The following is a 15,222-nucleotide window of genomic DNA, read 5'->3' as shown; positions in this document are numbered from 1 at the left end:
CTAGGGAATGTTTTGCTATTTATTCCAGGTATTTGCATTGTGTGCAGTGGAACTCCCTACAGACTCTGAATTGCTGGGTGTTAAGTGGAACAGTCCTTGCATCCTGCCTGCATGCAGAGAGTAATTTGTGAGCAAGGAATTAAAAGCCTGGGTTCTAATATAACAGCTGGCAAATCAACATTGTGTTTCATTCATTCAATTAAACTACACAGTACGATTTTGGATTTGGTCCAAGTCATATCCTGGAAGAATATGAGTTTTTCACTGAGAGTTCAATGCAGTCCTCAGTGACTTGCAGCTATCAAATAAACTGCAGCTCCCCCAGTCCTGGAAGATTTATGACCTTCACTCTAAGCTTGACTACAGCTGTTAAGTCCAGAGTTTTAGAGGGCTGAGCCTCTGACATTCATTGAGTAGATGGGCTGTATTTGTCAAGCTGACTAATCTCATATAGAGTTGATGTGAATCATTCTTCAAAGTACTGTTAAAAGATGCTGGATGTCAGACATGAAACAGGTCTGTCATCACTTGCTCCAGTGACAGGCACATAGGAGCAAAATACTCTGAAACATGATAACAACTTAAAATATTGGCAGGTACAAAGAGAAGAAGAAAATTTACTTTTTCTTTCCCCATACAAACTGAAAGGATACATATCAGCATGCTATGGCAAGTGCCTCTTCTTCCCTTATGGGCCAATAAAAGAATTCATGCTACATGATCATGTCTCTTTATGTTCCAGAGGACTTTGCCCAGAGTCTCTTTCCCTATATGGACTCCATATTAATTGCTTCAAGGAATTATTTACCATGTATTCCCCCAAAAATTATCCCAACCCAAGCCTCCTAGCATCATCGTTGCAGAGTATTTTTTGTTAGATGCTGCTTTTATTTTTCAAATTACTTGCCTCATTTCTCTTTGAACTGATTTGAGACGATTCACAAGCAGAAGTCTAAAGGGAGTCTGTGCATATGTAGTTTCATTTTCCTAACATATTGTTAAGGCATATCAAGATAAGATCTAGAGTCTGTATTTCAAAATAATTTCATACAGTTTTCTTAAGTCTGCAGAGTTTTCAAAGATAAACTCTTCTCCTAAAAAAATAAAAAATCCAGTTTTCTTTCACATAACTTTAAATAGATTTATAGATCCCTTCCATGTTTCATTATCTACTCTCTGGAATTACCTACCTGTTGTTTTGTCAATTACAGGTGAACTTTTTCTGTATACACTGTACATACATTTGAACAACAGATGCTTTCATTGTTGATATACCTGCTAACATCTTTGTTTACTAAAATAAATAATCAAACATACAATCAAGCATAAGTTACTAGAAGAACATCAAGAAAACAGAATTTGTTAGTCTGTGCTAGACAGAAGCCAGTCTTTGGGCCATGACCAGATTTAAATTATGCTATCAGAAATTTCCATTAATATATGCTTTCAAACTCCATTATACATTGTCACAGTACATACAGACATTGTCGTTTCCATGGGAATACAGAAGGAGAAATGAAGACATTCCCATTGCTATCAGCCAAACTTCTTAGTGCCCTCTCAGCCTATGTCATCTACTCTTTCAATTTCGTAAACTTGTGTTTCACACATCATTTCTCACAGAGAAAGAAGGTACAGCTAGGATGTGGATGGAATATGATGAGAGCTTTCTTACCAACAATAAGCAAAAAGCTACATTATTTCATGATTTTTCATGAGAGTGGACTGGCTACCTGAAAAAAAAAAAAACCTTCCTTCTGTTTTATCACCTGTTTTATCTGCACTTCTTCATTGATGATAACCTGGAAGCAGAGATAGATTTAACAGGAGTTGTTAGTGATTTTTAAAATAGTAACAACAGGAAAAATATTAATTTAAATGTCATGATTAAAACATCTACTTTAATGAAAGGAGGAAGTTGTCAGACCTGCCTGATTTAGCTTTGATTTATCTATGTGGTATTGTATAACAAGTTTGGTGCAGCTTTGCACAATAAACTCTAAATACCTTAGATTTTCAGAACTATAAGATTGGACTTCTTTAACTAATCAAATCTGATCATGCAGTGAACTTGAGAGTTAGATAGATTTGCTTTGTTGTCTTCCCTTCAGTTCTTGCAAGTTCCTACTATGGCTGTTTGATACATACCACGTAATTTGTATTGACGTGAGTCATTGGAAACATTAACATGTGAGAACAGGGAGGAAGACCCCTTATAGGAATTTTTTTCTTGCTTAGTGAAAAGTGAACCAAAACTTCCAAAAGGCAGGAGAGAAATTGCCTTAGCAGCAGATAAAGGACAATTCATAAGACAGCAAACACCCCTCTTTAACTTCTCTGAGAAAAAAGACTGAATAAGAAATGTGCCTCTGACTCTGACTTCCTTTGTTCATTCTATTTTTAACAGAAATTATGGGATTTCTGAACATCTGGGCATGCATGAAGGAAAACAAGTGGAGGAAGACTGGTGCAACTAGCAAAATGAGAACATCTTCCCTTTTGCTGGTAAGGAAGCAGTGAAGAAAACAGGAATGACAGAAATCCCTATGCTTGTTCACTTTCGGTTCCTAGTGTTTGGTACCATCATCTTTTTTGCTCTTTTCCTCTCAGGCTGACCTGTATTAAATTTACAGCCTCAACCTAGTAGTGTTGTAGTAGTCTGGGCAGGAGGAATAGTTATTTGACACATGATGGAAAGGCAGTCACATGGAAAATAGGAAGCCAGTTTAGTGAGTCTAGGACTTGAGAAGCTTGGGCCAGGGTTTCTCTATGATAGGAAAGTGCAGCTGTTGTTAATCACTACATGAATCCTTCTTATTTAGTGCTAAGAATAATTTTTAGCTAACAAGATAGAAACTACACAATGCCTTTCCTATACACTTTACACGTTTGATACTGTAATTCTAACATTTTACCCTAGAGTGAAGTGTGTTCCTGACAGCAGCTGTGATGAAAGCTGACATCTGGAACCTGAGTCACATTTACTGGAGAAATCTAGGAATATATGCCTTCCTCTGTGTGTCTTCAGTAAAAAAACAAAAAAAGGATGATCCCAACTGTGAACAAGGGATTTCAAACCTGCTAGCCAGATTCTACTAAAAATGCCTTTGTTTGACAATCTGTCTGCTTAGTTTTGGCACATAACTTGCAGTGAAACTTTAGGTGCTTAAAGAAGTAAGTTCCCACTTTCTCTCTACAGTCTGTTACTGGAGAGAAGCCACATGGTTAAGTCTGTTTGCTAGTTTTAAACAATACTTCATGTGTCTAAAGTTGGGTAAAATAGGGTCACCATGAAGAATTTTAATGACACCTTCTTGTTGCCAAAGAAGAGAACTTTCTGTGGAAGCATTCTAACATTTGGAAACATGTCAGGCACAGGATGTCTGCCTGATGATAGCATACCTCCCATTTTACACCGCCCAGAGCTAACCAAGGAGATTCCCTTCCTTATCTTCCAGTTCCCCATAGCCTTTCAGAACCCCTTGTTCTTTCTTTTTCTGCATCCAACTTCTTCCCTACTATTTTCTCCTCTTGACTTGCTTGTCTGTTTCTCATCAGCATTTTCTCCCTGCTGTCTGTGCTCCTTGCTTCTTCTGATCCCCAGCTCCTTTAATGTCAAAGTAGAGACAAGTGCTAAAACTGCTCTCATCATTAACACTTTTTGTAACGTTTTTTTGGAAAGAACTGCCAGCATACAATTTACTTCACAGATTTTCAGATGTCTGAAGGCCATCCATCTGCAACTGATAACATTCCATGATGGAAGGTCCAACAAATGTAACTTGGTACTTTCTAGAGACAGTATGCAGAAAAGTTAATGTTTTCTTTTTGGCTTCAGTGATGTCCTGCCCTTTTCACAGAAGGAAGAGAGTATATTATACTTTCTCTGGGGCACCTGGCTTAAGCTTATATCTGCAGGCTGTAGACTGTTGCCTCTCACAGAGCACTGAGCTGTAGGCAGTCTGTCCAAGCACCCTGTGGAAAGAATTAATACCTGGTTATGAACAGTCCATCCTTAATGGAAAACACAGGTGTGTGAGAGTGGCTTTAAAAAGTCAGATGTCATAGGTTTGATTCATACTTAAATACCACAAAACATTTCCCACTGCAACACTGATATGGAGCAGCAGGAAGGCACAGTAACATGCTGCTGGGGCAGTCTCCTGGTATGAAGAAGACTGTCAGACCTGGTCGATCCCAGGTCGATCACTGAAAAGATTTCTTTGCTTACCTGCTATTTCTTGTATTTTTTGTATGGCTGGGAATCACAGAGTAATTGAATATATTTTGGTTGTATTCTCCATCAGCCCAGGAAAGGACCGGTTCTGCACTCATCTCCTACAATCACAGCACTAGACAACAATGTATTACTTAGAGCATCAAATGAAGGAATTTAATGAAAGTCATTATTATTTAATATGAGCTGCAGCCCTATGAGACTTCTGCCAAGCCCAGTGAAGAAATCTTTCATGATCTCTTCCAAAGTCATAAAATAAACTAATAACTATTGTCTGACAGTTTTTGAGAGGATGATACTAGGTATGGTTAAAAATTAACATTTTAATGAATAAGTTTGCATGAGAATTATTTACATTTAACCAATACTAAGATAGGAATGAAAGGGAAAATAATAAAAATGGGTGCAATATGATAGACTGAGAGAAATATTCCTGCCAGTGTTAATATAGAAAACAGTTCAAGATCTAATAAATATTATTAAATATAAATAAAATATGTTATCAAGTAGAGAAGAATCTGTAAAACCTCTCTGTAGCATGTCAGAAACAGGTTGAAAACCACTGACCTGCCTTAGCAAAGAGATCAGCCATAAGTAAATTGGAACATTGGTAATAGGGAGGTGACAGAAACTTGTGAATTAATTATTTTGTGAACTTTCAAGGTCTCCTAAATAATGAATGATATTTGAAAGATTCCTTAAATCCTGTACAGGATTTAAGCACTATTTCTAGATACTTTAAAATGGAAAAAATATTTTAATAGAAGAAAAGCACTAGCTCACAGCATCAAAGCCCCTACTAAAAGGAGATCTTGTGTTCCTGTAAGACATTGGGCTTTCAGTATTTCAGCAATGTTATGTCTTTTAGTACTCTTGACTATATTAATAATTTCTTGCAAACCTGTTGTATATAATCTGACATCTATTGACAAAGCAGGGGAGAAGTAATAGGATTTCAGAGACAGCAGGAGGTCCATAAGGGTACAGGACTGGGAAAATGAAAGGCAAGTGAATAGATGAATGGAGAAACATTGGGAGGAAAATAGGGGGGGAAAATAGAGAGAACAGTGAACACAGCAGGGGACTGTGCTTTGAAGAAAGGAAGTGCCATAAAAGCAAATGAGAAAAAGCAAAATGAAAGAAGAAGGGAAATGATTTGGCCAGGTGAACCTAATCAGAACAGTCAGAAAGATTTGGATTTTCTTATTAAGCAGAGACTTCAAGGGACACAAAGCCTACTAAATGGCTCTCTGTCATCTGTTTTGCAGGTATACCTGTGGGAAGAAAAAAGTAGACAGGACAGAAGAAAGTAGAGAGAGCAGGACAAAACTCATGTTCCCTCTAAGTGGTTTTTGGCTTTCACGGTTGCAGACTGTACAAAAAGTTGCCCTAAGCATCAACACTCACTCAAAATTCTGCCCCAGGTGAACTGCAGCTCAAGCTGTTATAGTATCCAAGAGGGAATTTAAAAGTCAAGTCAAATTCAGGGTGTTCCTTATATAATAGCCTCAATAATAGCTTTATTAGCTATTGAGATAGCAAGCTGCTTTCTGAGTAGTTAATAACTGATTGTGTCATTCACAATATCCCTTCAAAACATTTCTGTCCTTTTACTTCCAGCGGTAGAAACAACTCTTTTCTGTATTCTCTGCTAGCTTTTAAGACAAAACACATCAAGATCATCTACAAAGTAAGAGCCAGCCTATCAAAATAATCTTCATGTATTCTTTTCAGAACAGACTGATTCTCTGCCATTCTGGTTACCTGTAAGAATGACTAATAACCTTTGCATGTTGATCATGATGAATGCTAGTTTTTGGGGTTTTTTTAAAGTGGAAAATTCCTGAGAGAAATGTACCTTGTAGAGCTTCCACTCACACTCTTGGATACTTCAGGCACTCTGGTAGAATTTCCCACAGCAGTAAGGGGCTATGTTTCAGAGATTTAAAATAATGTCAGTGTCAATACATTAAGGCAGTGGTGTACACGATCACGGCCCTTCTAGATGCCTACGTGGTGTTTCTCTGCAGATGGCTCAGTCACTTTAAAAAAAAAAATGCTGAATGTGACAGTACCTGCCACATCAACTATGAAAAGTGGATTTGGCAGCTCAAATTCTTTGATACTGTAACTCCAGGGGAGGGAAAGTAAGCTCTAAGATCTGTAAGCTTTAGCAGACTTGAGGCATCAAATCTCTTTGATTCGGCTCAAATGTTATGCGGCTAAGCAAATTCTAGTTTTATAGTTTCCAGACAATTTTGCCTCTCTCAGCTTTCCAGCTTAGATATTCATCATTCATGTCTTTTGTGTGTATTACAGTTTCCAATGGACCATGATAGTGTTTGAGAGCTCCCAGTGCGAGAATTTGTATGGCTCCTTATTTTGGCTGTACAAGGTACTGAGCTCAGCAATGTTTTCTAAGTTTGTAATACCTGTTATCTTACCATTCGATTTTTTGTGCACACAGCCCATGATATTCCTTACACTTCAGCAGCAAACTAATGTCTAGATGAATTCCAAAAATTCAATTTCAAACTTTTAATTAAAAAAAATACAAAATACTTCAATTTCAAAAATATATAAAATGTCAACTTTTTCATTTCATTTACTAGCTTCCTGGATAAACATATGCAGACCACTATTCGTGTGAATATAGCTGTTTCTTCAAAAGGATTATGGAGCCATGGAGCCAGTCTCCTAAAATAATATTGCAAAATGCAATTCTGAATTCTCTTTTGATTGATTATATTCATAGGCTTAGCAATGATTCAGCCTGATCAGTTTGATTGAGCATGATGCCAGGATTTTAGACCACTATGAAGACACAGTCCCAACTGTTTGTACTTGTTACAGTCCCATAGTGAAACTTCATTTAATAGCTTGTGGCTATTCAGAGAACATGTAAATACTGTTTAAGTGGACTCAGTGGATCTGAGATAACTTACTCAGGAGCTGAGTAATGCACTACAAGCTCACCATCTCCAAATTTTCACTCTAAGATAGCAGCAGACTGAGGAGAACACAAACGACAGGATGAGAGCTCGGGTATGGGTTACTTGTGGCTGTCAAATAACTTATGCTTATCAGCAGGTCAAGAACTACTACTGTATTGTAGCCATACTATCTTCTGGTAAATGCACAAGAGGAATAAACTGGCTCTGTGTTATGGGAGAAAAAAACCCAAAAAAACCCAAACATCAGGACCTAATTAGACTAATACTACCAGATTATCATGCAATGCATGGTAGTGCTGAGAGAGAACAGTGGGACCCCTTGGGAGCCTGATCTCTCCCATTAGTGCAATGCCCCCTGCAACTTTCATCTTGGATCTCTGTGAAATGTGCTATTTTCCTGCTGATTTTGCCCATATGAACAAGAAAACGTGGGCTGGAGGATCACGAAGATGGTCTGCTCTTCTAGCTTAGATGGGAGTAAAAGGGTAAAACTTACATGTGTCAATGGAAAGGTTCTCACTGACTTCAGTGTTTGCTTTGCTGGGGCTGTGAGTCAGAATGACACATAGATGGTGGGGATTTAGTGATCTCTTGTGTTTCCTGTCTGTTCTAAGCAATTATCTTGTTTAAATGAATTTAGGAAACTCACTCAGCAGCTTGCAACTACTTCAAGAGGAAATATGCAAGACAAAGCCCCTCATTGATTTGCTTGTATATAAATACAGCCTTAATAAAGTACAGTTTTCTTGCTGTTAATAGCATACTGCTGATGGAAGAAAGGAAAGGTATAAACTAATTATCTCCTTTTCTTTGTTTTTTGCTTTTCTTACTGCAGGTTGCTGAAATGAAACAAGTAAAGTTTTGCCTCGTAATGCAATCTGACGGACAGCAAGGTTTGAGGCACTGAAGCACTATGAGGAGGTGAGAAAGTAGGGTCTCCTAATGTCAGCAGAAGGAATATACATGTTCTGTTGAAGGATGAAAAAAGAAACACTCAAGCTTACACTTATGCTCCTAACTGATGAGTCTAGGAGTCAAAAAAAAGACAATATTAGGGGGAGTTAATAATCTTTCTTAGATCAAGTGACTTAGCTACAGCCAATGAACAAATTACTGTCTTAAAATTCAGTCAGAAAGCTCCAGAGATACTGAGCAGTCAAGGCAAGTAAGAAGCCCTGGGGTCTCATTTCATTCTTCATTGATTTGTATGAAGTGCAGAGGTCAGTAAGGAGTGAATTTTGAGCCTCTGCAATCCTGTAAACCCTATTTTAGAGACTTGAAAGAGATAGCAAAGGAAAAAATAAAAGACAGAGGCACTTTTTTCCCCATTCTCTTCCCTAATGCTTGACAGAGATCAACATGTCATTTCATCTCACAATACCTTCCTGATTACATGACTTTAGCAACAGTTTTGTTTCCTATAAATCTCCAGATGTTTTGTGTTGCTGTACGAAAATATTTCTGCAGTTCTTTCTGTTTGTGCTGCCTCCACTAATGAGTTCTCAGAGGTAGATTAACCTTAATAGCTTTATAAATGAGAGGTGTTGAAGGAGGCTTCTTAGTTAGTGCAAAGGGCTCGGGAATACATGTAAAAAGCCTTCTCCTCTATTTTCTCTGTTCTTCTTCCACAGAATTTTCCTTTTTGAGGGAAAAGGGAGCTGCCATTCCCATTAAGTGCCCAGCCTAAATTTGATTGGACAGTGTCATCTTTTCTTGCTGAGACCCACAGTACTCCAAGTATCATGTATGCCCACAAGAATAAAAGTCTTTCAGCTCTATTCCTATTTTCCCTCATCATTTTATTGGTGCTGGGGAACATCAGCTATCTAAATAGTGAAGAGGAATTGAGAATTATAAGGAACATAAGCAGGCATTACAGCAAGTTAAAGGAATCGGATGTCTCTGGGGCTCTGATGTTGTTAATTTTCCAAAGTTCTTGTTTAGTTCTGAGACAAAAATAAGTATTCATGCACAAGTTGGCATGCTAAAGTCAGTGTAAGTGTTCAGCCAGAAGCTGTGGTGCAGTATCTAAACTGAGCTTTGTTCTCCTCATTAATATCTGGCCTACTGTGAAGCAAGGAAGTGAGGCAGAGTTCCTCAGGCAAGACAGGGATGCATCTAAATGGCAGAGGATGACAGTTTTCTCCCTATGGATGGATCCTCCTGTATTATTTTGCCTCTTTTAACTGGTGGCAGACAATATGAAGGAGAGAATGTAGCTGTTTGTGTGTTCTTAACAATCATGCATCATCACTGTATGGTGGTAATTGAGAGTGGAAACCAAAATAGTTAAAATGGCATCATTGGACAAAGCTTGATATTAAAGCTTCAGCAGATGTGGAACTTTTTTGTTCAGCCCTTTTTTCCATTAAGAAAATCGTTGGCCAACTGCTGGAAAACCATTTAGTGCTGTGGGATGACATTTTGTGTTCATTTTGTTCAGCAGCAATGATTTATAAATTACTGTGACTCTACATATAAGACCCCCTATTACAAAATACCACCCCAATCCTTCTTCCATTGTGGTTGATATAAAAGCTCTTATTGGTTTTAATGTGTTCTGTATAAAGCCCTGTGATTGTAGTGGGGAGTCAGGAATAATTTATGCCACCTACTGATCAACTAATACTCTCTGGTGGTTTTTTCTTTGTGTTTGGAATAAGAGAGCACAGACAACTTCCATTTAAGATAATTTAACTGAAGATTGCTGACTGAGATTAAGCTGTGTGGAGTGTTTTCTGGTGTTCCTATTTGATACTGGATAATAGTAATAATAACACTATCTTGTAATTTCTGCTGTCATTAAAGTCTTTGAAAAAATATGAAAAATGAGCTACATATTTATGACTTTCTTGAGCAAGCTTATTAAAAATGTTTGTCAATAATGTTAAACTGTGAGGAAGAATTCTGACAGGTTATTTAAAAGAACATTTAAGGCTTTCATTAAAATTACTTTCAGTTGTCTGAAGTTCTAGAGTTATTCCATGAAGACGTTGAATTCAGCACATAGCCTACTCTCTTCTTCTTAAAAAAAAACAAACCCAAAAAAACAACTAAGTCAAACCAGAAAAATTTATCAACTTAATCCTATAATTTCCAATGTGGCCTTCTTCCTTTCAAAAATATATTATTGACTCATGAAAACTCATTATGTGTTCTCTCCCCCATCTCACTTTTGAAAGTGCCAGTGGCATATGCTGTCCAATGGGACAACAAGGACCCATCTGTTGTCTATAAGGCCCATCTGTAGTTGTCACCCTTTATACCTTGCCAGTATCTCCAGCTGTTGGATTAAGGGTGGTACAGGGTATAACCCTGCCTCTCCCTTTAGTATCTGTCTATGCAAGCGGTTTTCATGGATTTGTCTAATCCCTTTTTGAATCTGCTATTATTATCTGCCTCGACATTTTCTATGAAAACTAATTTCATACCACCATTTTGCTCTGTAACAAAATATTTTGCATTTACCTCTATGTTGAACCAATTTTTCTACTTTCAGTAATTGACCCTTACTTCCTGTATTGCAAGATTTAGCAAATAAGATTTTGCACTCAGGTTAACCTTCCATGACTTTTCAAAGATTTCAGTCACATTTCCCTTTTGAAGTCTCAGCCCTTTTAGCCTGTTCTCACAAGACATTCAGTCTGTCATCCTACTCATTTTAACTGTCCTTACCATTACCCTCTTTAAACTCTGTTATGTCTCTCTTAAAACATGGAGATTTGCAGTTTTCTATTTATCCAGCCTGAACGTCGATGAAAGAAATCCTTAAACAGAACTTAGACTACTTTTTTCCCCTGAATTAGGATTTTTCAATCTCTTGCAGAAACATGTTTCCACTGTTAAATTTGCAGCAAGGATTGTCTAAATAACAAGGATGACGCAAAATAGGGCTAAGGAATAAAAAGAAGAAATGTAAATATATGCACTGCTTTTCATGTTCGTTTTTGAGTTCAACTCAAGATGGTTCCTTGTGCCCTTATGTTTCTCAGCGGGGAAAAAAAATTGGTAAAATATTTTGAAACATATTTTGCTTTTTCAGAAACTACAAGACAGTCAAAAGTCAAAGCTTCTTATTTTTTTGAAATCTCTAGGGGAATTTTCGTCACCTAGATTTGAACACAGTCCATGGCTGCAAATATTTGTCTATCATTAATATTAGTTGATCATATAGAGTATAGTACTCTAATAAAATGAGATGCAGTTATGAGATTGAGTAGTTCTCAGGAAAGTTCATGTGTATGCATATACACATCCATTTTCTAGACAGTCTCTTTGAAACATTCATCTTCCCTTTTCCAGAAACATCATGTTACCTGTCTGAGTAGCTCTCCAGTCATTTATATTTGTACTGTTTTGCCTTAGTAATTTGCAAACAGAGCACTGAAATCCAAAGAGAATTAAATCCTCACAAGCGAGTTAGGAGCATGATGCTCTCCAGTTGTTTTGTGGGAAATGAAAAGAAAGTGCGTCACTAAAAAAATCTCTGAAGAGGAAACTATTTCTCTTTGCCACCAATTGAGCTATTGAGTTCAATTATATGTGGAAGAACTGGTCTGTAACCTCATAAACATTTTTAATCTTGTTTTAAAACCAATAAGCAGGAATTAATTTAACACACAACTTGGCAGAAATTAATTCAGTGATTAATTACTCAGTTACATTTATTTCATCCTGACATTTTTTTTCGTTCTCATTTTCCAACTATTTCATATTATATCCCAGAGATGAGTAAGCCAGTTTTGGAAAAACAAGAATTGCTGTCAAGTTCAACTTTGCAATTCTTCAAGGAGAATCAGGGTTCTTTTAGATCGAGAATATTTTTAGGAAATGGTATAATGCTTATTTTTCACTCTGTTTACACTTTGTGGTCTCTGATATTTGGACATTGATTTAAAAATAATAGTGATAAAATATGGTTTTGCCAAAACCACTCATCAGCTAATAAAACTGATATTCAGATTAAAAAAATCTGGTTTTTATTGGTATGTAGATTTTATTTTTTAAATATTCTAATATTCTATTCAGCTGGAAAATTATTTGTCATTTTATATATATGAATAAAATGACAGCTAGCCCTCTGAATCAAGAAAAAATAAATCCAAAAATTTCTTTTTAAGAAAAGGCTGTAACTGAAAGGGTGAAAGGGTGTCTCATAGATGGCAATCAAGCTTCTGCATCATTCTTATCAGCATCTCAGTGAGATGGGTTCAGAAATTCCAGTGGAGCACAGCCTGGAGGCCCTTGCTCTTGCTGTGTCTTCAAGATTGATAAAGATAAAACTTGTGAGTATGCCAAGTCAGCCTCTGGATCCTTCTGTGATTTCTTCTGGAACTAACAATGCTACAGTTAACTAAAGAGGTTGAAATCCCATTCTTGAGTGTGTTGCCTTTTAGTGACATACCCTTCAAGACCTTTGTGCTGAATAAGCTAGTTACATGATAAGGATCTGTTACTGTGGATTATTTAGTGGATATGTTAAATTTCAATTCAGAAGGAGGAAGCATGAAAAACATATCAGCAACTATATGACACATATTTTAGAAAAAATATGATGGATCATGTAATGTCAGTCGAAGCAATGCACAAACTCCAGCTTTCCCTCTTGGAGCAAAAATAACTAGGTGTAGCTTTCTTAGATACAACTGTCAGTAATCTCTTTTGTAACAAAATTAAAATTCCATATCTGTGAAATTGCTTCACACCACCAGGACATTTATGAAATAAGATTAATATAAAGCAAACCTCACAATGGATCTGATTTGGCAAAGTAGTTACTGGGTTTTGCTGCCCTATCAGTGAAATTTCCTTTTACAAGTGCTGGAAAACTTGAATGCCTTGTGGCTTAGAAAAACAAATATAAACCTACAAGAATCATAAAGGAACATAAACATTATATGTTACAAGTTTATTTTTCAGATTTTTTGATAGGGAAGGGAAGATCTTTGGGTATTTGGCAAGTTCTTACTCCTTTTTGTTTCATGCCTTCCTTTTCGCATCATCTTGCTTTTTCCTTTTGTATAAAAATGCATAAATAAAACAGGGAAACTAAAACCCCATTTCTACCTCCAGACTAGTTACCAAAATTGTATTTTGCTCATCCTCTCAGGAGCTGTTGGGGTATTTTAAAATGGAATAGGTTTAAAAGAGTCCTGGTGATCAGCACTTTGTCAGCCAGCTAGGATACAGAAAATCTGAATCCTGCTACATGTTTTAATCAAAATTTATGCTAAATAAATAGCAGCAAATAGAGTCCACTTCAGCTCAGGATAGTGGGCCAGTGTGTCTCAAAGATACTTGGGTTTAAATTTTCTGTTGTAAAAAGTGCAAGTGAATCCAGTTCCTCTGAGTCTTGTACATGCACATTATTCATATTCACATCCTGAATAAAGGATGTTAGTATATTATTTGTCTTTAGTAAAATCATGGTTCTAAATAAAAATTGATTTGCATTTTCTTTCAGGTCTGATTTGTAAAATACATATTTTCAGGACGGGCACACATTGTTTGGCAGACTTAATATGCTTCAGAATATGTGCAGCTACAAGAGAATTATGGTGGAAATGAAATGCATTACTCCAACCATGACTGTGGAAATGATTGCAAATCATGAAACCATGTACAGTGTTACTGCAAACAATCCAAGCATACATTTAAGTCTTTTGCTCTTCTGAATATGCACATACACCAGAATTTTATGTATCGAGATTAAAAAATTGATCATAAATGTCCAAAATTAATTTTAAGATGTCCTTTTTCTTATAGATTCAGAATGAAAGGAATGTAAAACTGACTGTTTATTATTATGAATGATTAAAGATAAAGTTATACTTCCCTTTAATTATTAAATAATAAGGGAGAATTTATATATATGCTTATGATCTAATAAATCTAAAGATTATTACTTTGCTGGTAACTTCTTACATGTTTCTTCTAGGTAGATCACTTTATTCAACATATGATTTAAGTGCTGCTGAAATTACTGACATACTGACCTGTGGGTAAATCATGTTTCTTTTTTCTTAGTCTGAAAAGATAATATCTGAATCATAATATATTTCCAAAACTCTAGTCAAATTGTTGAAATTTGATACTTTATTTATTTTTGGTGAGGAATCTGTTTTAACTTCAGTAGAATAAAAGCATGAATTTATGCATTATGAATATGTGTGTGATATTAATCAGGATTTGTCTTGAAACGCTAGTCAATGAACAGTGTTTATTTCAATATGGCTTGAAAAATTTTTGCTTTTTTTCTCAAAATTAAGGTAATGAATCTACAAATATGAGGACTTTGTGCAAAGATAATCACAACATTGCTTTGCAGATAAACAAATTATATTTATTAGGTGGCAGTAGGTGGCATCATTACACATAGCCTGCAAATAAAACCTCAGAGCTTCAGGGAGAGGACATTGTTCCATGAGTCCTATGTTAAGTTGCACTTTGGCTCAGACTGCAACCTTTGGAAATTTGCTTTGCCAAAGAGAGGGCAGTTTCCTTCCTTCTTTAAAATTTGAGTAAATGCTCAAGACGAAGAGATTCTCCGCATACCAGGAGTTTTTGTAATGAGATTGTTCGTGGGAGGGAGACTCACTTGCTGTTGGTTTTGGACCACGTTTTTATGGCTGCTCTGTGAATGCGTGTGCATGCTGACAAAGCAAGCCAGGTTTAAAGTCTCTTCTCACTAAGGCCTTATTTTCTCCTCCACTCGAAATTTCATGTACAAGTCCCTGAAACTACTGCTGAGCAATGAGGCAGGCCCACCATAAAGAGGGATTATTGACATTGAGAGAAGAGGGGACAGCACGCAGGGAGCATTTAAACCAGTTAAACTTGTACCATCAAAATCAGTTGTAACATTAAGTGTGTGACTGATTATATCTTTAAAACTTTAGATTTATCTGGCAGCATATGCTTAACATCATTTTAGTTTTCCACCTATCTAAATTAAAATGTGTCCTCCACAGCTTTTCCCTGGATGATGTTGCCATAAGTATTAAAATATATCTGCAGGATGAATTTTTTTTT

General features: G+C 36.5%; 1 long non-coding RNA gene across 3 annotated transcripts in view; it reads left to right on the top strand.

Annotated features, from left to right (window-relative positions):
- Nucleotides 1–14,355, top strand: part of LOC115494956 (uncharacterized) — a 39,143-nt gene extending 24,788 nt beyond the window's left edge. For 2 of the 3 annotated variants that reach the window (XR_012055543.1, XR_003959997.4), the window contains exons 2-4: nt 2,408–2,505; nt 8,027–8,112; nt 13,655–14,355. This is a non-coding gene — a long non-coding RNA (uncharacterized lncRNA). Of the gene's footprint in view, nt 1–2,407; nt 2,506–8,026; nt 8,113–8,822; nt 10,974–13,654 lie in introns of those variants that run through there. The other variant, XR_012055542.1, reaches the window with a different exon arrangement.
- Nucleotides 14,356–15,222: the final 867 nt, after the last annotated feature.

This window comes from Taeniopygia guttata, chromosome 1 (genome assembly GCF_048771995.1).
Source record: "Taeniopygia guttata chromosome 1, bTaeGut7.mat, whole genome shotgun sequence".
Classification (NCBI taxonomy): domain Eukaryota; kingdom Metazoa; phylum Chordata; class Aves; order Passeriformes; family Estrildidae; genus Taeniopygia; species Taeniopygia guttata.
This window is presented reverse-complemented; position numbering and strand designations above follow the sequence as displayed.